This window comes from Papio anubis, chromosome 10 (genome assembly GCF_008728515.1).
Source record: "Papio anubis isolate 15944 chromosome 10, Panubis1.0, whole genome shotgun sequence".
NCBI lineage: Eukaryota > Metazoa > Chordata > Mammalia > Primates > Cercopithecidae > Papio > Papio anubis.
The window spans coordinates 84,862,829-84,889,111 of NC_044985.1; the positions used below are offsets into that span (position 1 = coordinate 84,862,829).

A 26,283-nucleotide genomic window follows, 5' to 3' on the forward strand; every position below is an offset into this window, starting at 1 on the left:
CGCCTGTAATCCTAACTACTTGGGAGGCTGAGGCAGGAGAATCGATTGAATCTGGGAGGCAGAGATTGTCGTGAGCTGAGATTGTGCCATTGCACTCCAGCCAGGGCAAGAAAAGTGAAAACTCCGTCTCAAAAAAACAAAGAAAGAATTTTTAAGTAAGGAGAATTACTATTTCAATTTCGCATCTTGGCTATATTTTGATAAAGGAGATGCCTGTAAGAGTATAGCAATACAGCAACAATCTCCTGTCCCAAGCCAGGAATCGATCAGTGTTCCCCTCCCCATCTCCACCCCAATCTCAAGAGCCTTTTACTTCCCAACTAAACAACACAATTGGCAAATGAAGCCTGTGTGAAACTGTATCAAAAACCAATAAGAGAGTCTGCAGTGAACCAGTGTGTTATGCAGCCACTCTCATAAATGATTACTTGGCCTCTCATAGACTTCTCAGCAGAAGATGGACCTTTATATCCTGGTGGAAAAACTAATTTAATATTTCTGAGCATGCTCCACATTACATCATTATTTTCTGCCTTCCACTATCCTTTAAGGGCAATTAATTATTCTTGCTAAGGGGAATAAATAGCATAACAAAATGTATAATTCCAAAAAGTGACAAAAGCTAAAACAAAGCGGTTTTGCCTATGCAGCCTTGGTTGAGATTGTAGTGGGTTGATTGGCCACATGATGAGAAATTTATTTCTGGAAAATTTTCACAGAAAAATGGGTAGGAATGGTGGTGGGGTCCATGTGGTATAGGTCCTGAGGTCTGGGGCAGAGAACATTTACCAAATAATGTCTAAAGAGAGTGCTAACAGCCAAACCCAGAAAATCCTGTCCAAATGGGTTATGCAAGTAAGATGGAGCAAGGACAAGAGCATAGATTCTAATTCAAGGGGATCATCAAGCCAGGCAGGCAAAGAAGAGAAATGGAACAACTCTGGACAGTAACTGGTAGGCCATCTGGGATGAAAGCTGGTGACAGCTGCTATTGTCTAGGACTGAATCCCTTGTGTTAGGGCTGGTCTGATTCATTTAAAAAGTCTTAGCCAGGCATGGTGGCTCACACCTGTAATCTCAGGACTTTGGGAGACCAAGGCCAGAGGACTGCATGAGTCCTGGAGTCCAAGACCAGCCTGGGCAACATAGGGAGACCTTGTCTCTACAAAAAAATTAAAAATTAGCCAGGTATGATGGCATGTACCTTTAGTACTAGCTACTTAGGAAGCTGAGGTGGGAGGATTGCTTGAGCCCAGGAGGTCGAGGCTGCAGTGAGCCATGTTTGCACCACTACACTTGAACCTGGGCAACAGAACAAGACCCCATCTCAAAAAAGAAAAAAAAATCTGGAATGGAGCAGACACTAAACTTCATATCCTGGCAAAATTCCAGAGATACTGTGTCTTTAGCTTAGTCCTTTCCTGTTCAAAGAGAAAGTTATGGGACAGATTGATAGGTCATTCATATCCAGGGCATATCATTGGTTTTAAGCAATTTGATTATCATGTTTGTTGGTGTAATTTTATTCATGTTTCTTGTACTTGGGGTTCATCAAGCTTCTTTTTTTATTATTTCAATAAGTTTTTGGGGAACAAGTGGTGTTTGGTTACATGAACAAGTTCTTTAGTGGTGATTTCTGAGATTTTGGTGCACCTATCACCTTAGCAGGGCACGCTGTACCCAACACGTAGTCTTTTATCCCTCACCTCCCTCTCACTCTTTTCCCCAAGTCCCCACAGTCCATTGTATCATTCTTATGCCTTTGTGTCCTCATAGCTTAGTTCCCACCTTTTTTTTTTTTTTTTTTTTTTTTGAGAAAAAGTCTCATTTGCTCTGTCACTCAGGCTGGAGTGCAGTGGTTCGATCTTGGCTCACTGCAACCCCCTCTCCCAAGTTCAAGTGATTCTCCTCCCTCAGCCTCCCCGGTAGCTGGGATTACAGGTGAGCACCACACACCCAGCTAATTTTTGTATTTTTAGTAGAGACTAGGTTTCGCCATGTTGGCCAGACTGGTCTCAAATTCCTGGCCTCAAGCGATCCGCCTGCCTTAACCTCCCAAAGTGCTGGGATTACAGGCATGAGCCGCTGTGCCCAGCCGCTTAGCTCCTACTTGTAAGTGAGAACATAATGACATTTGGTTTTCCATTCCTGCACTACTTCACTTAGAATAATGGTTTCCAAATGCAAACTGTTTTTTTTTTTTTCCTGAGACTCACGTGCTGTTACCCAGGCTGGAGTGCAGTGGCATGATCTAGGCTCACTGCAACCCCTGCCTCTTGAGTTCAAGCGATTCTCCTGCCTCAGATTCCTGAGCAGCTGGGATTACAGGCGCACACCACCATGTCCAGCTAATTTTTGTATTTCAGTAGAGACAGAGTTTCACCAAGTTGGCCAGGCTGGTCTTGAACTCCTGACCTCAAGTGATCCACCTGCCTCGGCCTCCCAAAGTGCTGGGATTGCAGGCATGAGCTACTGCACCTGGCTGCAAACTTTTATTAGCATTTGTTTTATTCTGAATTTATTCCCATGCCACGAGTTTTTGTTTTTGTTTCTTCAGTTTCTTTGAGATACCTTTTTCTTCAATTCAACTTCCTCTTCCGGTTAAAGAATAATTTGTTCTGGGCCGGGCGCGGTGGCTCAAGCCTGTAATCCCAGCACTTTGGGAGGCCCAGACGGGCGGATCACGAGGTCAGGAGATCGAGACCATCGTCGCTAACACAGTGAAACCCCGTCTCTACCAAAAAATACAAAAAAACTAGCCGGGTGAGGTGGCGGGGGCCTATAGTCCCAGCTACTCGGGAGGCTGAGGCAGGAGAATGGTGTAAATCCGGGAGGCGGAGCTTGCAGTGAGCTGAGATCCGGCCACTGCACTCCAGCCTGGGCGACACAGCGAGACTCCGTCTCAAAAAAAAAAAAAAAGAAAGAAAAAAAGAATAATTTGTTCTGGTCAGGTGCGGCAGCTCATGCCTGTAATCCCAACACTTTGGGAGGCCAAGGTGGGCGGATCACTTGAGGTCAGGAGTTCGAGACCAGCCTGGCCAACATGCTGAAAGCTCGTCTCTGCTAAAAACACAAAAATTAACCGGGCATGGTGGCACTGGCCTGTAATCCCAGCTACTCAGGAGGCTGAGGAAGGAGAATCGCTTGAACCTGGGAGGCAGAGGTTGCAGTGAGCCGAGATGGCACCGTTGCACTCCAGTCTGGGTGACAGAGCAAGACTCTGTCTCAAAAAAAAAAAAAAAAAAAAAAAAAAGAAGAAGAAGAATTTGTTCTTTTCAGTAAGGATCATCTCGATGTGGCAGGCAGAGGTCACATATGGGTTTTTCTGACCATGAGCTCTGTAAGTCCAGCAGTGCATCTTGGGTGCTTTGTTCACCTGGATAGGCTCAATGATCAGAGAATCTATATCCAAAACCAAAATTCAGCATTACCCTGCATTTTTAAGCATGTGCAGCAAAAATTCAGCACTCTTTTTGGGTCAGCAACCCTGTGTCTAGCCCCACTGTTTGGCCTGGGCACACCTACCAACTCCACCATTGTAACGTGGCTTCTACACGGTATTTTTATAAAGTGACATCTTTCAGATACTTGGTGGCTTCTCGTGTATGCCTACCCTTGATGGCCCAGATAATTTCACCCATATTCTTAAAAAAAACAAAGATTTGAACCCTTTGATTTGCATGATTTTGTGAAGTTTTCTAGGGCAAATGAATAGTGAACCATTTCTGGAGATCACCTCAAGCTGCTTAGAGGAAGCAAGCTCATTAAGTTTCTTTGATCAATGGGTTTGTTTTTGTCTAATTTGGAATTTTTCAGCCATTATTTCTTCAAGAATTTTTTCTTTTCTTTTTTTTCCTTTGAGACAGAGTCTTGCTGTGTTGCCCAAGCTGGAGTGTAGTGGCGCAATCTGGGCTCAATGCAACCTCTGCCTCCCAGGTTCAAGTGATTCTCCTGCCTCAGCCTCCTGAGTAGCTGGGATTACAGGCACCCGCCACCACATTCAGCTAATTTTTGTTATTTTTAAAATAGAGACAGGGTTTCTCCATGTTGGCCAGGCTGGTCTCAAACTCCTGACCTCAGGTGATCCACCCGTCTTGGCCTCCCAAAGTGCTGGGATTACAGGCATGAATGAGCCATAGCACCCAGCCTCTTCAAGTATTTTTTCTATCTCCCATCCCCTCCTTCAGCGAATTTAATTACACATATATTAGCCTCCCTAATACTGTGTTATGGTTTCACTGATACTCTTTATTTTTCTCTTTCAGTTTTTTTTTTGTTTTTCATTTTACTATTTTTTTTTTTAGACGGAGTCTCGCTCTGTCGCTCAGGCTGGAGTGCAATGTCACAATCTTGGCTCACTGGAACCTCCACCTCTCAGGTTCAAGCGATTCTCCTGCCAGCCTCCTGAGTAGCTGGGTTTACAGGCGACCACCACCACACTGGGCTAATTTTTGTATTTTTAGTAGAGATGGGGTTTCGCCATGTTGGGCAGGCTGGTCTAGAACTCCTGACCTCAAGTGATCTGCCCACCTCAGCTTCCCAAAATGCTGGGATTACAGACGTGAGCCACCATGCATGGTCTCTGTATTTCATTTTAGATAATTTATATTGTGTGTCTTCATGGTCACTAATTTTTTCTTCAGTATCTAATCTGCTTTTAACCTCATGCAATGTATTCTTCACCTCAGACATTGTAGTTTGCATCTAGAAGTTTTTTTGTATGTGTTTTTTGGTGGTGGTTTGTTTTTGTAGAGATGAGTGTCTTGCCATGTTGCCCAGGCTGGTCTTGAACTCCTGGCCTCAAGTGATTCCTGTCTTAGCCTCCCAAAGTGCTGGGGTTCCAGGCATGAGCCACCACATCTGGCCCATCTAGAGCTTTTTTTCTTTTTCAGAGACAGCGTCTCACTCTGTCACCCAGGCTGGAGTGGTGCAATGGCACAATCATAGCTCACTGTAGCCTTGAATTCCTGGCCTCAAGGAGTCCTTCTGTTTCAACCTCTTGAGTAGCTGAGAGTGTGTGCCACCGTGCCCAGTTAATTTTTTTATTTTCTAAAGATGAGGTCTCTGTTTATTGCCCAGGTTGATCTCAAACTCCTGGCCTCAAGCAATCCTCCCACGTTGGCCTCTCAAAGTGCTGGGATTACAGGCGTGAGCCACTGCATCTGGCCCCATCTATAGTTTTAATATGAGTCTTTATAGCTTCCGTATCTGAACTTAACATGCTCAGTCTTTCCTCTATCTTATTGAAATATGGCTATAGAATCTGTTTTAGTATCCCTATGTACTAATTATTTTGCTTGTTTGTTTTTGTTTGTTTGTTTGTTTGACCTCACCTCAAAAGCCAAGGCAAATATACTAATTCTATTACCTATGGCATTTCTGGGTATAATTCTATTGATTGATTGATTGTTATTTTTCTCATAGGAGTGATCTTTTCCTGGTTCTTTGTTCTTTTGTAATTTTTTTTAAGAGATGGAGTCTTGCTACTTGCCCACGGTAGAATGCAGGTAGATATTTTGTCTACGCGGTTTTTTAATTGTTTCAGGCAGGAGGGTACTCCAGTCCCTGTTACTCCAGCTACCAGAGCAGAACATGTAAACTCACTAGAACCACAAATAGTTGTGTATACTTTATTTAGGCTTTTCCACATTCTTAGATTTACATGGCCTTACATGTGCAAAGAATAAAGCAGTCAGAGTGCAGTGGCTCACACCTGTAATCCCAGCACTTTGGGAGGCCAAGGCAGGAGGATTGCTTGAGCCCAGGAATCCAAGACCAGCCTGGGCAACATAGTGAGACCCTGTCTCTACAAATAACAAAAAATTAGTTGGGCATGGTGGCACGTGCCTGTAGCCCCATCTACTGAGGATTGCTTGAGCCTGGGAGGTCTAGGTGTCAGTGAGCCATGATCATGCTACTACACTCTAGCCTGAGCAACAGTGGGAGCCCCTGTCTCAAAAAACAAACAAACAAAATAGATTAATCAGGGGGATAAAAATAAAAAGTAAAAAAAAATTAATATACAATCCCATAGGAGGTGCAAAGCACCTCCCTGATAAATGTCTTCCAAGTAGAATGTATGTTAATTTTTATTGAACATCAGAGAATATATTTTTCTCTGGATATGGTATTTTTGACTAATATTTGCACAGAAATTGTTCATATTTCTGCCCCCCAAAAAAACCTCAAGATAGTATTTTTAAGTAAAATTATGTGCTTGAAAAGTCTTACATTGTGTCCCAAATACAATTGGTGGAATACAGAATCATGTGTAGATATTTTTCCAACTTTTTATTTTCAAACCTGAAAACCAGGCTGGGTGTGGTGGCTCATGCCTCTAATCCCAGGACTTTGATAGTCTTAGGTGAGCAGATCACACGAGGCCAGGAGTTCAAGACCAGCCTGGCCAACATGGCAAAATCTTGTCTCTACTAAAAATACAAAAATTAGCTGGGCATGGTAGTGCACGCCTGTAGTCCCAGCTACTCCGGAGACTGAGGCATGAGAATTGCTTGAACCCGGGAGGTGGAGGTTGCAGTCAGCTGATATGCCAATGCATTCCAACCTGGGTGACAGAGAGACTTTGTCTCAAACAAAACAAAACTCAAACAAGACAAAACAAAACCTGAAAACCAAAAAATTTAAAGAATACACATATACCCTTTACCTACAGACACCAATTGTTAACATTTAGCCACAAGTACTTTATCTCTCTAGACACACACACACACACACTTTGCTGAATCATTGACAGTAATGTGCAGACACCATGATATTTTACCCCTAGATTCTTCAGTGTGTGTTTTCCATGAACAAAGACATTCTCCTACATGATCACAATATCACTATCATACCTGCAGTAGACTGAATGTTTCCCCCTGAAACTCATGTTGAAACCTAATCCCCAGTGTGATGGCATTTGGAGGTGAGGCCTTTGGGAGGCGAATAGGTCATGAGGGTGGAATCCTCATGAATGGGATTAGTGCCCTTATAAAAGAGATCATAGAGAGCTCCCTTGTCCCTTCTACCATATGAGGGCACAGTGAGAAGATGACCACATCTATGAACCAGAAATCAGGCCCTCACCACACTCTGAATCTGCCAGTGATCTTGGATTTCCCAGCTCCAGAAGTGTGAGAGATAAATTTCTGTTGTTTATAAGCTACCCAGTCTATGTTATTTTATCATATCAGCCCAAATGAATTAAGACAATATCCATGAAATTTAACATACACAATAGTATCTAATGTATGGGCTATACCAAAATTCCCATTTACCTGTAACTGACATTTATCCTCTTATCTCCAAAATAACTCTTCTCTGCCAGTCATGGTGGCTCATGCCTATAATCCCAGCACTTTGGGAGGCTGAGGCGGCTGGATCACTTTGAGGTCAGGAGTTCGAGACAAGCCTGGCCAACATGAAGAAACTCCATCTCTACTACAAATACAAAAAATTAGCCAGACGTGGTGGCAGGTGCCTGTAATCTCAGCTACTTGGGAGTCTGAGGCAGGAGAAACACTTGAACCCGAGAGGTGGAGGTTGCAGTGAGCTGAGTATGTGCCACTGCACTCTAGCCTGGGCAACAAGAGCCTGGGCAACAAGAGCGAAACCCCATCTCAAAAACAAAAACAAAACCCTCTTCTTCCTTTTATGCCCCTAATAGTTATGGGCCCTCCCCAAAGCTAAACCAATGCTCTCACCAAAGCAAAGCATGCCCAATTCTTCATAAACTTGACCTACCATCACTACACATAGTATTCCATTTATCCTTACACAAGAAGGTCTTCACTATCTCTATTATAAGAAAAATTAGGTTCAGAGAGATTCATTAACTTGGCTACAGTCACACAGATATTTATTAAGTCTCAGAGTCAAAATTTGAACTCAGATCTCTGACTTCACAGCCCATGTTCTTTCTGCTACACCACACTGTCTACTGTATTAAATCTATATTACTTTTTTTTTTTCTGAGACAGTGTCTCGCTCTGTCTTTCGGGCTGGAGTGTAGTGATGCAATCACAGCTCACTGTAGCCTTGATCTTCCGAGCTCAGGCGATCTTCCCAGCTCAACCTCCCAAGTAGCTAGGACGACAGGCTCATGCCACTATGCCCAGCCAAATCTATGTTACTCTGACTAATGGAGATCCCAAGGCTTTTGTTTTATTTAAATGAGACTTTCATTTATTTTATTTTATTTTATTTTATTTTTTTTGAGACAGAGTCTCGCTCTGTTGCCCAGGCTGAAGTGCAATGACTGAATCTCAGCTCACTGCAAGCTCTGCCTCCCGGGTTCATGCCATTCTCCTGCCTCAGCCTCCCAAGTAGCTGAGACTACAGGCGCCCGCCACCTTGCCCAGCTAGTTTTTTGTATTTTTTAGTAGAGACGGGGTTTCACCGTGTTAGCCAGGATGGTCTCGATCTCCTGACCTCGTGATCCGCCCGTCTCGGCCTCCCAAAGTGCTGGGATTATAGGCTTGAGCCACCGCGCCCAGCCAAGACTTGCATTTATTACTTACACAGTGATTAATAAGCATACAAGTTTTAGTGTTTTCTCTGTTAATTCTTAGTAGTCTACATTCTAGGATCAGTTTGAGGGTACAGCTAGTTTTGTTCTTAGAGACACCCTCAGAACCTAGAATGACGCCTGACACTTAGTAAGTACTCAACGAATGTCTACTGGATAAATGCGTGAATTAGACTAAGTACACATAGACTCAAAAGAAATATACAAAATATGTTTTCAAACTGATTTTCTAACCCAGCAAGGGCTGTAAACATTCATTGTAAGAAGTTGATCAAACAGGAATTTACTCTGCTGCACTTTTTTTTTTTTTTGAGACAGGGTCTCATTGTGTTGCCCAGGCAGGAGTGCAGTGGTGCAATCATGGCTCACTGCAGCCCCAACCTCCCGGGCTCAGGTGATTCTCCCACCTCAGCCTCCCAAGTAGCTGGAACCACACGCTCGAGCCACCACACCTGACTAATTTTTGTAATTTTTGTAGAGACAGAGTCTTGCCATTTTACCCAGGCTATTCTGCTGCATTTTTAACATTTTCAACTTCATTTAGACCATCACCTCCTCTTACTCAATCTTGCCATTACGCTTTTGCTCAATTTTCAGACCCAGCATTACTCTCAAATCCTCCTTCTGCAATTCCAGCTTGAAGTCTTCCTTTTGCTCTCATCTTTAACCTATAAGCAACATTTTTATTATACATTATATTTTACATTGTTCTTATTGCAGAATTTATTATTTTGCATAAATAATGATCAAAGGCAATATTTTCCCAGTTATTTGGTATCATCATTTAAGTGAATCTTCCAGATAACTCAAGTCTATAAGAATTAAACGTTTTAAAAATTTGAATCTTCTTTCACAAAAAGCCTTCTAAAATGCATTAAATATTTTTCTCCCTCTTAAAACAGCATGCACAGAACATTTTAAACCTTTTTCTGACTCAACCTCTGACCAAAAGCATCTGTGATCGCACTGGTCCATGGCAGAGAGATGCCATGACAGAAAATGATTTTTCTGTCATTTTCATCACATATTATTTTGCTTCATTCATCACCAGCGGCCACTTCTTATTCCTGATCCAGCTCTGGAAGCTCCTTCCTAATTCTCAGCTCATTATAATGTAGGAAACCAGCCAAAGGAACTTGTTAACATTTGTGATGAAAATAACTAGACCCCAAGGATCTTCCAAACAAACTGAGTTAGTTTAGTGACACCTTTTTTGTACATGCAAATGCCTCTTTTTCTTTTTTTTTCTTTTTTTTTGATGGAGTCTTGCTCTTGTCGCCCAGGCTGGATTGCGATGGCGCCATCTTGGCTCACTGAAATCTCTGCCGCCTGGGTTCAAGCGATTTTCCTGCCTCAGCCTCCCGAGTAGCTGGGATTACAGGCGCACATCACCATGCCTGGCTAATTTTTTATATTTTTAATAGAGACAGGGATTCACCATGTTGGCCAGGCTGGTCTCAAACTCCCAATCTTAGGTGATCCACCCGCCTCAGCCTCCCCAAGTGCTGTGATTACAGGCACCTCTTTTTCTTAATAATCCCTAATTCTTGGCTAGGTTGTTGGGTAAAAATTATCTCCTGATAAACAAGGCATTACCTTTTATATATTATCAATAAAATTATATGTATAAATACATGGAAATGCATGCATAGTATTGCATTATTCAATAAGGGTTTTACAGCTCAATGTCCCTTTTAGGAATTCCTTGAGGACAAAGACTCTATTTCGTTTTTATCTTTTTCTTTTCTTTTCTTTTCTTTTCTTTTCTTTTTTTTTTGAGCCAGTCTCCCAGGCCAGTGCGATCTTAGCTCACTGCAACCTCCACCTCCCAGGTTCAAGCAATTCTTCTGCCTCAGCCTCTGGAGTAGCTGGGAATACAGGCATGCACCACCACATTCAGCTAATTTTTCTATTTTTAGTAGATGGTTTCGCCGTGTTGGCCAGGCTGGTCTCAAATTCCTGACCTGAAGTGATCTGCCCGCCTTGGCCTCCCACAGTGTTGGGATTACAGGCGTGAGCCACTGCATCTGGCCTCTATTTCTTTGTGTAATACTTGGCACATAGTAGGAGCTCAAAAATGTTTGCCAATGAATGGATATTATAGCGTAGCCTTCTGGTGTGACATAAGTTATTTTTTAAATTTATTTGCTAGATTATGCAACAAAGCAAGACCCTTTCTCTACAAAAATTAAAAATATTAGCCAAACACCATAGCATATCCCTGTAGTCCCAGGTTCTCAGAAGGCTGAGACAGGAGGATTGCTTGAGGCCAGAAGTTTGAGGCTGCAGTGAGGTATGATCATACCACTGCACTCCAGCTTGGGTGACACAGTAAGACTCCATCTCTGAAAAATAAAAATGAATAAATGGCGGGGCATGGTGGCTCATGCTTGTAATCTCAGCACTTTGGGAGGCTGAGGTGGGTAGATCACCTGAGGTCAGGAGTTCAAGATCAGCCTGACCAACATGGTGAAACACTATCTCTACTAAAAATACAAAAAGTTAGCTGGACATGGTGGTGGAGGCTGAGGCAGCAGAATTGCTTGAACCCAAGAGGTGGAGGTTGCAGTGAGCAGAGATTGTGCCATTGCACTCCAGCCTTGGCAACGGGAGCAAAACTCCGTCTCAAAAATAAATACATAATAAAAATAAAATAGGCCGGGCGCGGTGGCTCAAGCCTGTAATCCCAGCACTTTGGGAGGCCGAGGCGGGCGGATCACGAGGTCAGGAGATCGAGACCATCCTGGCTAACACAGTGAAACCCCGTCTCTACTAAAAATACAAAAACTTAGCCGGGCGAGGTGGCAGGCGCCTGTAGTCCCAGCTACTCGGGAGGCTGAGGCAGGAGAATGGCGTGAACCCGGGAGGTGGAGCTTGCAGTGAGCTGAGATCCGGCCACTGCACTCCAGCCTGGGTGACAGAGCGAGACTCCGTCTCAAAAAATAAAATAAAATAAAATAAAATAAAATAAAGTATTTGCTCACTTGCACTTAACCATGGGGGAAAAGTTTTGGGAAAAGGTGAAATGGAAGTTGTCAACATAACTTCTAAGCTCCAAGTGTAGGACCTTTGCTTTTTCCTTCCACTATATTCCCAGAGGCTAGATCAATGCCTAGTACATAGTATTTAATTTATTTAGCACCTACTATATGCCAGGCATCTTATTCAGAGACAGGGTCTCACTCTGTTACCCAGGCTGGAGTGCAGTAGTGTGATCACAGCTTACTGCAGCCTTGAACTCCCCGGCTCAAGCAATATGCTCGCCTTGGCCTCCCGGACTACAGGTGCTTACTACCACACTGAGCTGATTTTTAAAAAGTATGTTTGTGGAGACAAGGCCTCATTATGTTGCCCAGACTGGTCTTGAACTCTTGGCCTTAAGTGTTCCTCCCACCTCAGCCTCCCAAAGTGCTGGGATTACAGGCATAAGCCACCTTGCCTGGCCATGCCAGGCATATGCTAAAGATTAATTTGTGTACTCATTCTATGAGGTTGGGACTATTACTGTCATTCCCTTTTTACAGATGAGAAAATTGAGGCACAAAGAGGAAACTTACCGAGAAGTTCACTCTGCTAGTGAGAGGTAGAGCTGGAATGCAAACCCAGAACTAGTTCCAGAGGCAGTACTATTAATTCTTATGTAATAGTGCCAGTTATATTTCTGGAAATGACTTAGTTAACTAATTTCTGCATCTTGCTTTGCTTGTGAAGTCTGTTGCTACAAATCTACAGTTGACTATTTCTATACAAACCCAGCTGTCTTAGTCTGTTTTGTGTTGCTATAAAAGAATACCTGAGACTGGGTAGTTCATAAAGTAAAGAGGTTTATTTCGCTTGTGGTTCTGCAGGCTGTACAAGAAGCATGGCACTGGCATCTGCTTGACTTCTGGTGAAAGCTTCAGGTTGCTTCCACCCATGGTGGAAGGCAAAAGCCTTCTCTCATGGTGAGAGAAGAAGAAACAGAGAAAAAGGGGAAAGTGCCAGGCTCTGTTTAACAAGCAGCTCTTATGGGAATTAATAGAAGAAAAACTCCCTCACCGCTAAGGGAAGGCATTAATCTATTCATGAGGTATCCGCCCCCATGACCCAAATACCTCCCATGAGGCCCACCTCCAACACTGGGGATCAAATTTCAACATGAAGTTTAGAGGGGACAAATATCCAAACCATAGCACCAGCATATTAGAATTAGGTGTTTATTTATTCTTCTCAAGCATGCATTTTTTTTTTTTTTTTTATTGAGACCGTGCTGGCCAACATGGTGAAACCCTGTCTCTACTAAAAATATAAAAATTATGGCTGGGCGCGGTGGCTCACGCCTGTAATCCCAGCACTTTGGGAGGCCGAGGTGGGTGAATCACAAGGTTAGGAGTTCAAGACAAGCCTGGCCAACATGGTGAAACCCCGTCTCTACTAAAAATACAAAAAATTAGCTGAGTGTAGTGGCAGGTGCCTGTAATTCCAGCTACTAGGGAGGCTGAGGCAGGAGAATCGCTTGAACCCAGGAGGCAGAGATTGCAGTGAGCTGAGATCACGCCACTGCATTCCAGCCTGGGTAAAAAAGTCAGACTGTCTCAGAAAAAAAAAAAATTAGCTGGGCATGCTGGCACGCGCCTGTAGTCCCAGCTACTCAGGAGGCTGAGGCAGGAGAATTGCTTGAACCTGGGAGGCGGAGGTTGCAGTGAGCTGAGATCATGCCACTGCAATCCAGCCTGGCGACAAAGTGAGACTCCATCCAAAAAAAAAAAAAGAATGTATTCTTTTTAAACTAAGTTTATTTATTTATTTATATATATTTTTTGAGACAGGGTTTCACTCTGTCATCGAAGCTGGAGTGCAGTTCTGTGCTCATGGTTTACTGCAACCTCAACCTCCCTGGCTCAAGTGATCCTCCCACTTCAGCCTCTTGAGTAGCTGGGACCACATACATGCATCACTACACCTGGCTAATTTTTAAATTTTTTTGTAGAGACAGGCTCTCCCTATATTGCCTCGGCTGATCTTGAACACCTGGGTTCAAGTGTTCCTTCTGCCTTGGCTTCCCAAAGTGCTGGGATTATAGGCATGAGCCACCATGCCCAGCCAAGAATATATTCTCACAGAATGTCAGAGGAGTTGAGGCGGGATGTGTGACTAAGAGAGTAGATATAAAGTCATTGCTGTGGCTATTAATTCTCTACTTCCCAAGTCACCCACTGTGATATAAGGAAAAGCATTAGATAAATTCTTGGCATCCTGTCCTAGTTCTGTCACTAGCTAGTTGTGAGATTTCTCAATTTATTAACTCACTTTAAGCCTCAGATACAGGAGGCTGAGGCAGAAGGATCCCTTGAACTCAGGAGGCAGGAGGTTAAGGCTGCAGTGAGCTGTGAGCGGGTCACTGCACTCCAGCCTGGAGTGAGACCCTTTCTCAAAAAACAAACAAAAAACCAAACTTGGATAACTGACAAACAGTTTAGTATTTAATTACATGGAAAAACCAACAAAACAAGACAATTATTAACTCCAGAAAAAACTAAAGGTTGTGTGGGAAAGGAAAAGTAATCATAGTTTGGTACATAACTTGGCTGTGACTACCGTTTACATGATTATAATAGCATATGTACTGAAGATTAATCAAAATCAGAATGTAACTATCTTGGGAAGATGGAGAGATTAAAAAAAAAAAAAGGTTGAGGGTGAATATGGGGTGAAAGTAATGGAGAAAAAGAGTTAAAGTCTCCTCTTGTGTCTCAGCACTCCACCCAAGGTAGAGCCTCTGAATGGAAGAAGGACTTTGCCACCTCTCCACCACACTTCCCCAGGATTTAGCTTCAGCATCAGGTAGCTAGGGGCAAGATGAGAAATGCTGACATGCTGGTCTCTGACTGGGAGCTGTGGGAAGAGAGAGGTTCTTAGTTGCAGCCGTCTGGAGTGGAGTCTGTCTTGCTGAACAAAGGGAGAGGTTTGGTTTAAATACCACAAACTCTCACATTCTGATGCAAGAGTTTTTATAGATTTTTTGGAATACATGTTTCTTCATTTGCTGTTTGCCCTTAGGACCATTTCAGAGGCTTAAAATAGTTAATGGTTGTTTGTTGTTTTAAATAATTTTCAGTTTCACTAGGGGTGAATCCTGAGCTCTTCATGCCGTCCTGCAGTTAGTCTCTCTTGGTATTATTCTTCACCTTCCCTGTGAGTTTAAAATTATTTCAAGAAAAGTTAAAGCTTTTTAAGAATCACAATAAAGTAGATAGATAATAGGAATAAATAAAAACTTAGCGGGGCGCGGTGACTGACGCCTGTAATCCCAGCACTTTGGGAGGCCGAGGCAGGCGAGGATCACTTGAGGCCAGGAGTTGGAGACCAGCCTGGCCAACATGGTGAAACCCTAAAATTAGTCGGGCATGATGGCCTGCGCCTGTGGTCCCAGCTACTCGGGTGGCTGAGGGGGTTGGATGGCTTGGGCGCGGGAAGTCCAGGCTGCAGTGAGCCGTGATGGCGCCACTGCCTTCTAGCCTCGGCGACAGTGCGAGACCCTGTCTCAAGAAGGAAAACAAAAAACAAAAACATACACACAAAAAAACCACAAAGTGCGTTCACGTTTGCTATGACTCCCAGACATCAAATCATAAACACTCGCGCCGAGCGCGGTGGCTCACGCCTGTAATCCCAGCACTTTGGGAGGCCGAGGCGAGCGGATCACAAGGTCAGGAGTTCGAGACCATCCTGGCCAACAGTGAAACCCCGTCTCTAATAAACACAAAAATTAGCGGGGCGTGGTGGTGCGCGCCTGTAGTTCCAGCTACTCGGGGGGCTGAGGCAAGAGAATAGCTTGAACTAGGGAGGCGGATGTTGCAGTGAGCTGAAATTGCGCCACTGCACTCCAGCCTGGGCCGCAGAGTGAGACTCCGTCTCAAAAAAGAAAGAAGAAAGAAAGAAAGCAAAAAAAAAAAAAAAAAAAAAAAACCCAAAAAACCTCGCAGTGTTTACTCCTAACGCGTGGAACTTGTGTCGACATCCACCCTCGGTTACTGCATACTCAGTCACACAAGCCTAAGCAGGAAACAGCGAGCTGGCAGCCTCACCGACGAGTCTCAACTAACAAGGACTCCCGGAGCTAGGGATGGGGACTCGGCCTAACACAGTGAGTGCCGGCTATTGGACTTTTGTCCAGTGACAGCTGAGGCAAAGCCCAGGGCTATCCAAAGACCACGGGAGGGGGTGTGGGAGAGAAGCGCTGCGAACAGCCATCGCCCAGCACCGAGTCCGCTTCCAGGCTTTCGGTTTCTTTGCCTCCATCTTGCGTGCGCCTTTCGGGCGTCTAGGGGAGCTAAGGCTGAGGTGTCAGCGGCAGGAGAGTCCGGCCGCGACAGGACGGTACGTGCCCCACGCTCTACCCCCCGCCGGCGGCGCCGGAGCTGTCCCAGACCCCAAGCCCCGACGCCCGGCCCTGAGTCAGCGTTGCAGCAGGCCCTGCGCCGCCGCGCGCCCGCGTCCCACTCCTGCCGCTCCTCACAGCCCTGCGCTCCGGGAAACTGCAGGTGGCCGGCAGTGGCCAGGGGATGGCGGGGGCGCTTCTGGAACCTGACTCAGTTTTGTAGATTTCTTATCTCGGTTGTTTACCGCGGGCTGAGCGGAATGCCCCCGCTTCCGTTTCCGCCCCGCTCCGAAACCCCGAACCCCTTCTACTGGCAACTCCGCCCCGGATTCCCAAAAAGGGGCGACCTGGGCCACTGCGGTCCAAGCTTCACCCCGATGGACCTGTGAGACCGGAAGTAAAGCTTGGCTAACTCTAGCCGCCCCCTGCAGCCGCAACCGCAGAGGCCCACCCGCGAGCTTCAGTGGCGGGTCCTCAGCGTTGTGTGAACTTTGCTTAAAATGATCTTGAGAGTTCAATTCTTGGAGTGAACTGTTGAGAAGATCTGGCACTTTTCCTTTCGAAAGTTGTTGGGAACGTGGACTTTCCCAACAGTTGTGTGTGCGTTCGACCTCACTCAGTGGGAGCCGCCGCCCTGTAGGGAATTTAACAATAGCCTAGTCAGGGCTGTTATTTTCCAGAGCAGTTTAATATCTATTTTGCCCAAGTGCAAGGAAAGCTTGCCTTGGAAAAGCTGGGAATGCCTGACTGAAGAAACGTTTTTAGAGCCTTTTAAAATGAACCTGTTTCTGCCATTTTTCCACCGCTTCAAAAGGACTGGGAAATGTAAAATGACTTCAAGATGTTCTTACTTGAGAGTGTCCGGATTTGGACAGAAGGCCATGTTCTTTTAATATTAACAGTGGCACGCAGTAGAACAAAGGCCACTGAAATTCAGAATCAGTTTTTGGTTCCACGGAGTAGGAAGTAAATTCAAGGACGCCAGAGGTCTTGCGAATGTCTTAATTGGTTGACATTTGAAATTTGTTCTTAAGCAATGAGGGGTGAAACCAGTAGGGGGTTAGCATATAGCATAAGTAAAGCGTTTTGAATATCAACAAACTGCAATAATCTAGAACTGAGAGCGGGCTCTGGAAGGTTTGACCTGCTTTAGAGAGAGATTTCAGATAAGAAGAACGGAGTTTTTGGACCTTTTCGGGTTGGTGATTCCCCTAAATAACCTTACAAAAGTTTTGTTTAACAAAAAACCTGGCTCGAGCTCCAAGATCTTTTTTTTTTTTTGAGACAGAGTTTCACTGTTGTTACCCAGGCTGGAGTGCAATGGCACGGATCTCTGCTCACCGCAACCTCCGCCTCTCGGGTTCAAGAATTCTCCTGCCTCAGCCTCTCAAGTTGCTGAGATTACAGGGATGCACCACCATGCCCTTAATTTTGTATTTTTAGTAGAGACGGGGTTTCTCCATGTTGATCAGGCTGGTCTCGAACTCCCGACCTCAGGTGATCCGCCCGTCTCGGCCACCCAAAGTGCTAGGATTACAGGCGTGAGCCACCGCGCCCGGCCCAACTCCAAGATCTAAACAAAAAAGACTGGGTCGAAAGGGAGTTTTGAGTGTTTACTGTTTGCTTTACATACATTTAATGTTTGTAAATGTTTGCTTTACATACATTTTCTTGTTTTGTTAATACTTGTTTTACTTACAGCTTTTGGGTCAAATGTCCTCGTTAAAATGGCTTTCTCTAGCGACTTTATGTTTTACGTTTCTGTTTGTAACTGACATTTAACCTCCTTACTTGCTTCCTTATACCGGTTACTGGTTTCCTTATACTTGCTTGCTTCCTTGTACCGGTTTCCAAGGTGAAGCCATTTGCGGGGTCGCTGGGTTTCCCCCTCCCCCCGAAAGTCTTGCATGACCCAGGGTGGGCGGGATTATGTGCAGTTTTTTGAGCCTTGGGCTGGGGGCCTCAAGGAAGCTGAAGCGGAAATTGCCTAGGCCCCTGGGGCATCGGAGGTCCTACCGCAGCTCCTAGTAGGTGGTGGGGGCGCACCGGCGGTCCCCACTCAGTCCTGGTGGGGCCGCACCTAACTGTCCTGAGATATGCATAAGCCCTTTGACCACGCATGGAGAATATCACCACCCAGAGACACGCGAGTGGCCCTGTGCAAGTTTCAACTGCGCGGGGGCGGGGAATTCCGCAGACAGGATTCGAGAATTTATGTCTTGTGTGGTAACATTTCAGCCGGTGGGCGGCGGGGATTAGGCGTGAAGCGGTTCAGTAGGCAGAGGTTTTCGGACGCCCTCCGGCGAAGCCACCTGTTGATATATTTGACTTTCTGTCCTTGTTCCTCGTCCCATCTGGAGCATTTCCAATTCTGCTTTTGCGGAGCAGCAGGTCTGAGCTTGTCCGGCGAGGGTGGGAGTTGGTCCCGGCGGAGATCCAGTGGGAAGAGCCGACGGCTGCCCGGGCGTGAGTAGATCGAGAATCCTGCCCGATCCCCGCCCCTGGGCTGGTGTCGCCCTGGGCTCCTGAGACGTTGGGGCACTGTCCCCCGATACTGGCAGAAAAGGATTGAGTCCTCGCTTTTGGCCCTAGGTCTCCTCCTTGAGCCTCCAGTGGACTCACAACACTCCGAGGCATATTGCTCTTTCAAATACCAGGAATGGACTCTGGGGAATGGGGCACCCTTGAAGTCTGATTATTTCTTCCCTGTAGAGCCCCAGGGGCTAATTAAACTCGTGTTTATGGACTCCAATGCCTCCTTACCTTTAATTCAGTATAATCCTACCAACATTTATTGAGCTTCTCTGGGCCAGGTAGAGTTCTGGGTGCCGAGGACATAGAAATGGATCTAAACTTGGTTCTTGTCCCCATAACCTCACAATATGGTTGAGGAAGACTCAACAGTTACCTAAACACAGGTAACTTCGAGTCAAGGCAGTTTAGACAAGATCCACTGACAGCCTGCCTGGAGGAAGCCTGTGAGCCATGGTGGGGCAGTTATGACACCATGGGTTCTTTTTGTTTATTTGTTTGTTTGTTTTGTATTTTCTTTTAGTATGCCCAGGTAACTTGCAGAACCCAATCGTTCTTTCTTACTATAGATCGGTGAGGTGAAAAGCACTATCATTATTGGAATGCCCTGTATCTCCCTTATACTCTCCTCCTGGCATCTCCCCTCAGAAGACTTGACACCCCACCCTGGTGCCCTTTCTCTGTACTTTCATATGCTCAGCGGCTGTCTTTGCACTTGCTTCAGGATTGTACCTAACATTCTGTACTGCATTTTCTTCAGACACTCTTCAGTCAAGTTGTGTTACAATTACCTGGGTTAAAATACATGCAAAGTAAATAGAGAAAACCCCCAGGGGTTCATTCCCTAGAGATAACCAAAGGTTTCAGTGTAATGTTTTGTTTTGTTTTGTTTTTTTTACCACATTTGTGCTCTCAAATACAGTCTTTTACATATTTTTTTTAAAAAAACACTCATAATATTTTTGTTTTCTAGTTTGCAAAATATTTCATTTTTTAAAATTGTGTTTATTTACAACCTGCTTTTTTCTAAAAAAGATTCAAGGTGGGGCCTTTTTTTTTTTTTTTTTTTTTTTTTTTAGGTGAGATCTTGCTTGTTGCTCGGGCTGGAGTGCAGTGGTGATCATAGCTCACTTCAGCCTCTAACTCTGGGCTCAAGCAATCATCTCACATCAGCCTCTGGAGCAGCTGGAACTACAGGTGTGCACCACCACACCCAGCTACTTTTTTTTTTTTTTTTTTTTTGAGACAGTGTCACTCTGTCGCCCAGGCTGGAGTGCAGTGGTGCTATCTCTGTTCGCTGCAGCCTCTGCCTCCTGGATTCAAGTGATTCTACTTCAAAAATTGCTTACTTTTCTACACTTGTTCTGTATTTTGGTCTCCACTTCTAGCCACTTTCTTTTTTTGGTGATTTAGGTTTTTGGCCCAAATAGATAAACATCTTCTACATTATTTTTCTCTTATTCTCGATACTGAGTTGCCATCTTTGTTGATTTAGTACTTGTTATGAAAGAGAGAAGCTACACACCACTTGATACTACTTTCATCTGCATACTCAAGATAATTTGTATCTTCTGCAGTGAACTCTTCAGTTGAAGAAGTGAATCATTTATATGTATATTTATATACTTTAAAAAATGTAATTGAAAAATCCTCTCATAGTTACTTACTCCAAGGTTTAAAATATTTCCCAGGGTAATGAGTTTCTTTAGTCATGTGACTTTAGAAATGGGAACCAAAGCTACCTTACCTACTTGTGAAATTCTTGAGTTTTCTCCTTGAACTTCCTTTGTATCTTCCCTTTGGCTTATATAGCTGTGTTTTTTGTTTGTTTTTACTTGCAGCTTTCAAAAGTAGTTTTCTTTTTTTTTTTTTTTTGAGACGGAGTCTTGCTCTGTAGCCCGGGCTAGAGTGCAGTGGCCGGATCTCAGCTCACTGCAAGCTCCGCCTCCCGGGTTTACGCCATTCTCCTGTCTCAGCCTCCGGAGTAGCTGGGACTACAGGCGCCCGCCACCTCGCCCGGCTAGTTTTTTGTATTTTTAGTAGAGACGGGGTTTCACCGCGTTAGCCAGGATGGTCTCGATCTCCCGACCTCGTGATCCGCCCGTCTCGGCCTCCCAAAGTGCTGGGATTACAGGCTTGAGCCACCGCGCCCGGCCCAAAAGTAGTTTTCAAAGTCAATGAGATTGTTTAAAAGAGTAGGTACCTGACAGTCTCTTGCTTGAATACTATCTGGTGAGTAAACCAAATTCCCTGCAACAATAACCACAACTTTGAATCAAGAGTTAAATGAAAAAAGTAACTCCTTCACCGTTTACTGAGCACCTACTGGGGCTAAGGAATGGGAGCACGTAGATCTCTCTCTGCTACCTGGAGCTCCCTTTCTGGTTGGAAAACAGAAGCAGCACAAAAGTTTCGCTCAAAACCTTGGCCATGGTATGCTATTGAAACCCCATAGTTCAGATTTTATACTTGACTTGAGTTCTATTCTAAGCCATGGCTGGATTATTTTAATCTGGCAAATAATCATAAGGCTGGATTATTTTAATCTGGTAAGTAATTATAAGGTTGTGCTCCGTGATGGAGCTGTTAATAAAATATGTGGTAGCACAGGCAAGTTATATATAGCACAAAGCTATACCCCCAGAGGAGACACTATATCAGTTGCTGTCTGCCTAGGCTTTCTGTAAATGTGCTGGCTATCATTCAGCCTAAATGTAGAATGAGTCTATCCCTTTAACCTGGGTAGTCACCAGGAATGTCAAGGAACCTAGAACAAGGAACCAGGCAAGAGATGAGAAACTAGGGGGACGGATGTGTAGGTACCAGGGATGGTGATGAGACTGAAGCAAGTGGGGAATTTTTATTTTTAATTTTATTAAATTTATTAAATTTAATTTTTAATTTTTATTTTTATTTTCTTCTCTACTTTTCTCTATTTTCCAGATTTTCTTAGAGCAAAAAGCAGGTAGTGCTTTTTATAGAAAATGAATGCTATATAAAAGTAATTTTAAGAACTTTATATTCCTAGTATCATGTGCAATTTCTGACTTTGAACAGAGCTATCTCCCAAAGGGCAAAGTTTGGCCCTTTAGTTACAATGGAGAATCTGTTGTGTAAACTGAGCAAATATACCTGCCAAGTTGAAATTTAATTTAAGCTAATTGTGTCTAGATTAACTTAAGAGAATGTCTCCTAAATATTTTATTGCAGTAATGTAGCATAATTGATAGTATGCTATTCTCTTGAATAGGTGGGATTGTTTCTTGAGCCACTTTTTATTCCTTTGGTCAAAACCTTGAGGAGAAGGAATGCCTGTTTTCCTGACTGCTGTTGCATGAAGTTAGACATCCAGTTCCTCTAAAGGTGACATCAGATGGTTTAGATACCTAAAAAGAAGTGAGGCTAAGCCATAGGTCTTCTTCATACTACCTGAAGTTGAAACCTGGTCTCTGAACTCAGTCTTTGCCAAAGCATTAAAATCTGACATCTTGCTTAAACTCAGGCAGCTTGACCTGTTGTTCACTTTTCTCTGTCAAATAAATTGAAGCCTGGTAATAAATTGATGATGAGTTCCAAACATCCCCTTGGTTGGAGACATTGTATTCTCCCCACTCACAATGAGGTCCTGCCAGTGTCCAGGAAGTTTTGCATGGGGACTTACCCATCCTCTTAGAATTACACTGCAAGTCACTCTAAAGCAATAGCATTGTTAACGCATGTAGTTGCAAAAGCTTCCTTTCACGAACTCACTCTTCTGAATCCAACAACTAGATTCCAAGTATGGTATCTTAACTACACCACCGGCTCCATCTTGCTTCATTGTATGTTATGAAGGGATGAGTAAGCATTACACATGGGCTGCAATGGTCCAATGATGACCAGTCTGTTCAAGACCCAAGAGGGCTGAGCTTGGCAGCCCTGGCCATTGTTTACCATAGTCTAATGAAGATGAGTAAAAGCCTATCTATCCCCAAGGACCTCCACATATGACAGTACTCAACTCAGTCTCACATAGGATAGAATAAGATAAAATGCTGGAAGAGAACACAAACAGTGCTACGAAGCAGGAAGAGATGACTTGATTTGGGGATCAAGACAAGCTTATAGAAGAGCTATCTTGAGAGATAAGATATAATTTCAGGCAGAGACTGAGAGGAGGGAAGGGGCTTTCCAAATGGAGGCAAATGCTTGAGTGAAGGTGCTGGGACAGAAAAATACTGTCCAGGGACCATTGAGATATTTGTTGGTTTGGAGTTAGATTATGGGTTGGGCTGAAGTGGGGATGATACTCAGTGCTTGAGCTATGTATCAGAAGTTTGTCCCTAGTGTGATGCACAATTTCTGATTTTGAACAGAGCTATCTCCTGCAGGGCCACTCTTGGACCTTTAGTTACAGTGGGCAATCTGTTGTGTAAGCTGAGCAAATATACCTGCCAAAGTGAAAATTTAAATTTAGTTAAGGGCACTACATCAACTGATTTACCTCCGTTGCTCCTGGTGACTTTGCCATGTTTCTGTATCCAATTAGATGATGATTTATGATCTTTTGATCTAGATGCTTTCTCATTTCTGATTCATTCTCGTTTTCTGCAGCCTACATGTAATTGTTAGGAACCAAGGAAGTTATTGGAGATACTGTCTGGTTGGAATTTGTGGGAGCTTCCCTGAGAGTCATGAAAAGTCTGTTCTGTCTTAGTCTGTTGTGTGCTGCTATAACAAAATACCCACAACCACGGTAATTTATAAAAACAGAAATTTATTTCTCACAGTCTGGAGGCTGGGAAGTCTAAGATCAAGGTGCTGACATCTGGTGAGGGCTGCTCCCCACTTCCAATCTGGTGCCTTGAACACTGCATTCTGCAGAGGGGAAGAATGCTGTGTCTTAACATGGCAAAAGGTGGAAGGGCAAAAAAAAAAGAAATAAACTCCCTTTATCAACCCCCTTTATAAGGTCATCTAATCCCATTCAGAAGGGAGGCGCCTCCAGGGAATGATCACCTCTTAAAGGCCCCACCTCTTAATCCTATCGTATTGGCAACACCTGAACTTTGGAGGGGACACATTCAAACCATAGCAGCCTCATAAAGAATTTTATAAAATATAACTTCTAATTTTATGTCATTTTAAAATTGGGATCATCTGTTGTTCTGCACACCAATAGAGTAGGAAGGTGAATTTTGTTATGTTCAGGATGAATGCACAAAACTTCTGTGAGATGGCCACATTCTACTTTACCCAGAATTGTGCAACCTCTTCTCCTTTTAGAAACTTCTGGATGACACTTTGTTTCATGTTCTCGACACTTTGTTTCATGTTCTCATCTCCACTGGGGCTTCCCAGACACCTGAAAGTTCAGGTTTGCATGCTGCTTTCTGCAGCTGGCAAGACAGGTTTCTCCATTGCCGCCCAGTTTGTGGGGTTGCTTAGAAATTACATTTGCATTCACGCCATAGCTTATTGGACATGACATTGCTTTCATGCCATACAATGACCTTGCTTCACATAGAGAAGCAGTAGAAAGAAGGGAATGTTAAGTACGTCTTTGGATGGCTTAGCTGGTCCTGCTGCATGCTTTGCTACTGATTACAGGGAACAATATGTGCCTTTGATGGAGGTAGCGTTGGTGTTCTGTGAGAAAGGTTGAGAAGCCTGACTGAACTTAACTGCATTTGCTGACACCTGGTTAGGGCTAATGTGGGTACCAGGGAAGTGTGTTAAGTGCTTCAATAGAGGTATTTTATTTTGTTTTGTTTTTTTGAGACAGAGTTTCACTCTTGTTGCCCAGGCTGGAGTGCAGTGGCGCCATCTCAGCTCACTGGCAACCTCCATCTCCCAGGCTGAAGAGATTCTTGTGCCTCAGCCACCCGTTTTTGTATTTTTAGTAGAGACAGGGTTTTGCCATGTTGGCCAGGCTGGTCTTGAACTCCTGGCCTCAAGTGATCCGTCTGCCTTGGCCTCTCAAAGTGCTGGTATTACAGGTGTGAGCCCCTGTGCCTGGCCAGTTCAGGCATGAATTTTAGAAAGTTCACTTAGATGGAAGGTAGATTTGGAGAGGGTAAGGTCGGAAGCAGGGGAACAGAATGACTAGGGGAATGAGTTTGGATGAGAGATGGATGGTAGGCACCAGCACTTAAGGGACAGGTGCAGAAAGAGTATGCTGAGGAGTAGGAGAAGGTTAGAGAAGGGTCTGTGTAGAATATAGTGGTGTGAGCTCAGCCAAGGGAGAAGAGTTTCAAGGAGGGATTAATTAACAGTGTCAGCTGGAGTTGAGCAGTCAGTTGAAAGAGGACCAAGTTTTTGGATGTGGCAGCCAGGAGGTCACCAGGGCCTCAACAAGAGCTGTGTCATCAGGGCTGGGATATTAGCAGGGGCAAACAAGGCACTCGCTTCAGGACAACATGTAAGGGGGTGCTCAAAAAGTCAGTCATCAACATAGATAATATTTTAATGCAATATTTTAAAAAACAGACATAAATGCCAAAAATCTATGATGAACAAAATACCAAAAATTTAAATAAAGACAGCATCAGTATTGCTGATTGTCCCTTTTGCGTCATATTCCAGTAAGGCTCAGGACTGAGTGTGGCTGTGTAGAGGAGATGGTGGGGTGAGGCGATCCAGGTGGAGGCCTGTTGAGGAGTGAATTGTGGTTGAAGAAACTGAAGCAGGCCGGGCGCGGTGGCTCAAGCCTGTAATCCCAGCACTTTGGGAGGCCGAGACGGGCGGATCACGAGGTCAGGAGATCGAGACCATCCTGGCTAGCACGGTGAAACCCCGTCTCTACTAAAAAATACAAAAAACTAGCCGGGCATGGTGGCGGCGCCTGTAGTCCCAGCTACTCGGGAGGCTGAGGCAGGAGAATGGCGGGAACCCGGGCGGCGGAGCTTGCAGTGAGCTGAGATCCGGCCACTGCACTCCAACCTGGGCGACAGAGCGAGACTCCGTCTCAAAAAAAAAAAAAAAAAAAAGAAACTGAAGCACTGAGTACAGACTGTTCCTTCACGAGGTCCCAGCTTTATGTGAAAGGGAATAAAGTGAAAGGATGGTCGGTCTAGGGGACCCTCAGGCTTTTTTGAGGGTTTTGGCTTTATTTTTTAAGATGGAAGAGACTTGCACATGTTTATGAGCTGGGAGGAGCTGTCTCTGGAGGTAGAGAGAGGATCATGAGAGTAGACATAGGGGCTTAGTAGAGACAGGAGGGCACACAGGGAGGCTTAGCCCTAGGCAAGCAGAGGGACAGCAGGGACCGGCTGGGGCAGTGGAAGGGTAGAAGGTGGCAGGAGTTTGTGCCTGATACATGGATGAGAAATGGCATTGGAGGTGGTGTTGGGATGGAAGAGTGGTGCAGGTTGGAGCACTCCTTGAAGGGTGTGGGAAAGGAACTGACCAGAGACTTCTTGTAAATGAAACTGTTGAGCAGCCATAGGGCCCGGCTCAGGAAACCAGCAGGGTGTGGTGGTAGGTAGTTTTCAGATTGTGTTATCTCTTCTCCCTTCCTTCGGAACTACTTGCTACTCGAGTTGTAGGAGTGTTAGAGGCTTACTCATTAAGGCAGGGGTGCTGGAGTGATCAACCATCCCTGTTTGCCTGCGACTGAGGGGTTTCCTGGGACTCGGTCACCCTGGATGCTGCAGGGCTGGCAGGCAGGAGTGAAAAAGGCGAGATAGTTGGAAATGCTGGCCAGAGTTTGTAGCATGCGCCCTCTGATCTCTGGGTCTCCACTGTCAGAGGGTCTTTGAGCTCAGTTCTAGTGGCAGCCTCCTGATCCTCACTTCCCTGGCTGAGGCAAGGTTGTTCCAGCAGCCCCAGGAGTCTTTGTTAGAATCCCACCTCAGAGCCCCTTCCTCCAGTCCTCTCAGCAGTT

At 44.7% G+C, this 26,283-nt stretch overlaps 1 protein-coding gene across 9 annotated transcripts in view; it reads left to right on the forward strand.

Annotated features, from left to right (window-relative positions):
* The first annotated feature begins 15,464 nt into the window (after nucleotides 1-15,464).
* CFLAR (CASP8 and FADD like apoptosis regulator) overlaps nucleotides 15,465-26,283 on the forward strand; it is a 64,579-nt gene continuing 53,760 nt past the window's right edge. For 2 of the 9 annotated variants that reach the window (XM_031651889.1, XM_031651888.1), the window contains exon 1: nucleotides 18,237-18,353. The gene's annotated coding sequence lies outside the window, so the exon portion shown is untranslated. Of the gene's footprint in view, nucleotides 15,887-15,975; nucleotides 17,086-17,998; nucleotides 18,354-26,283 lie in introns of those variants that run through there. The other 7 variants (XM_021923871.2, XM_003907797.5, XM_009182754.4 and 4 more) reach the window with 7 other exon arrangements.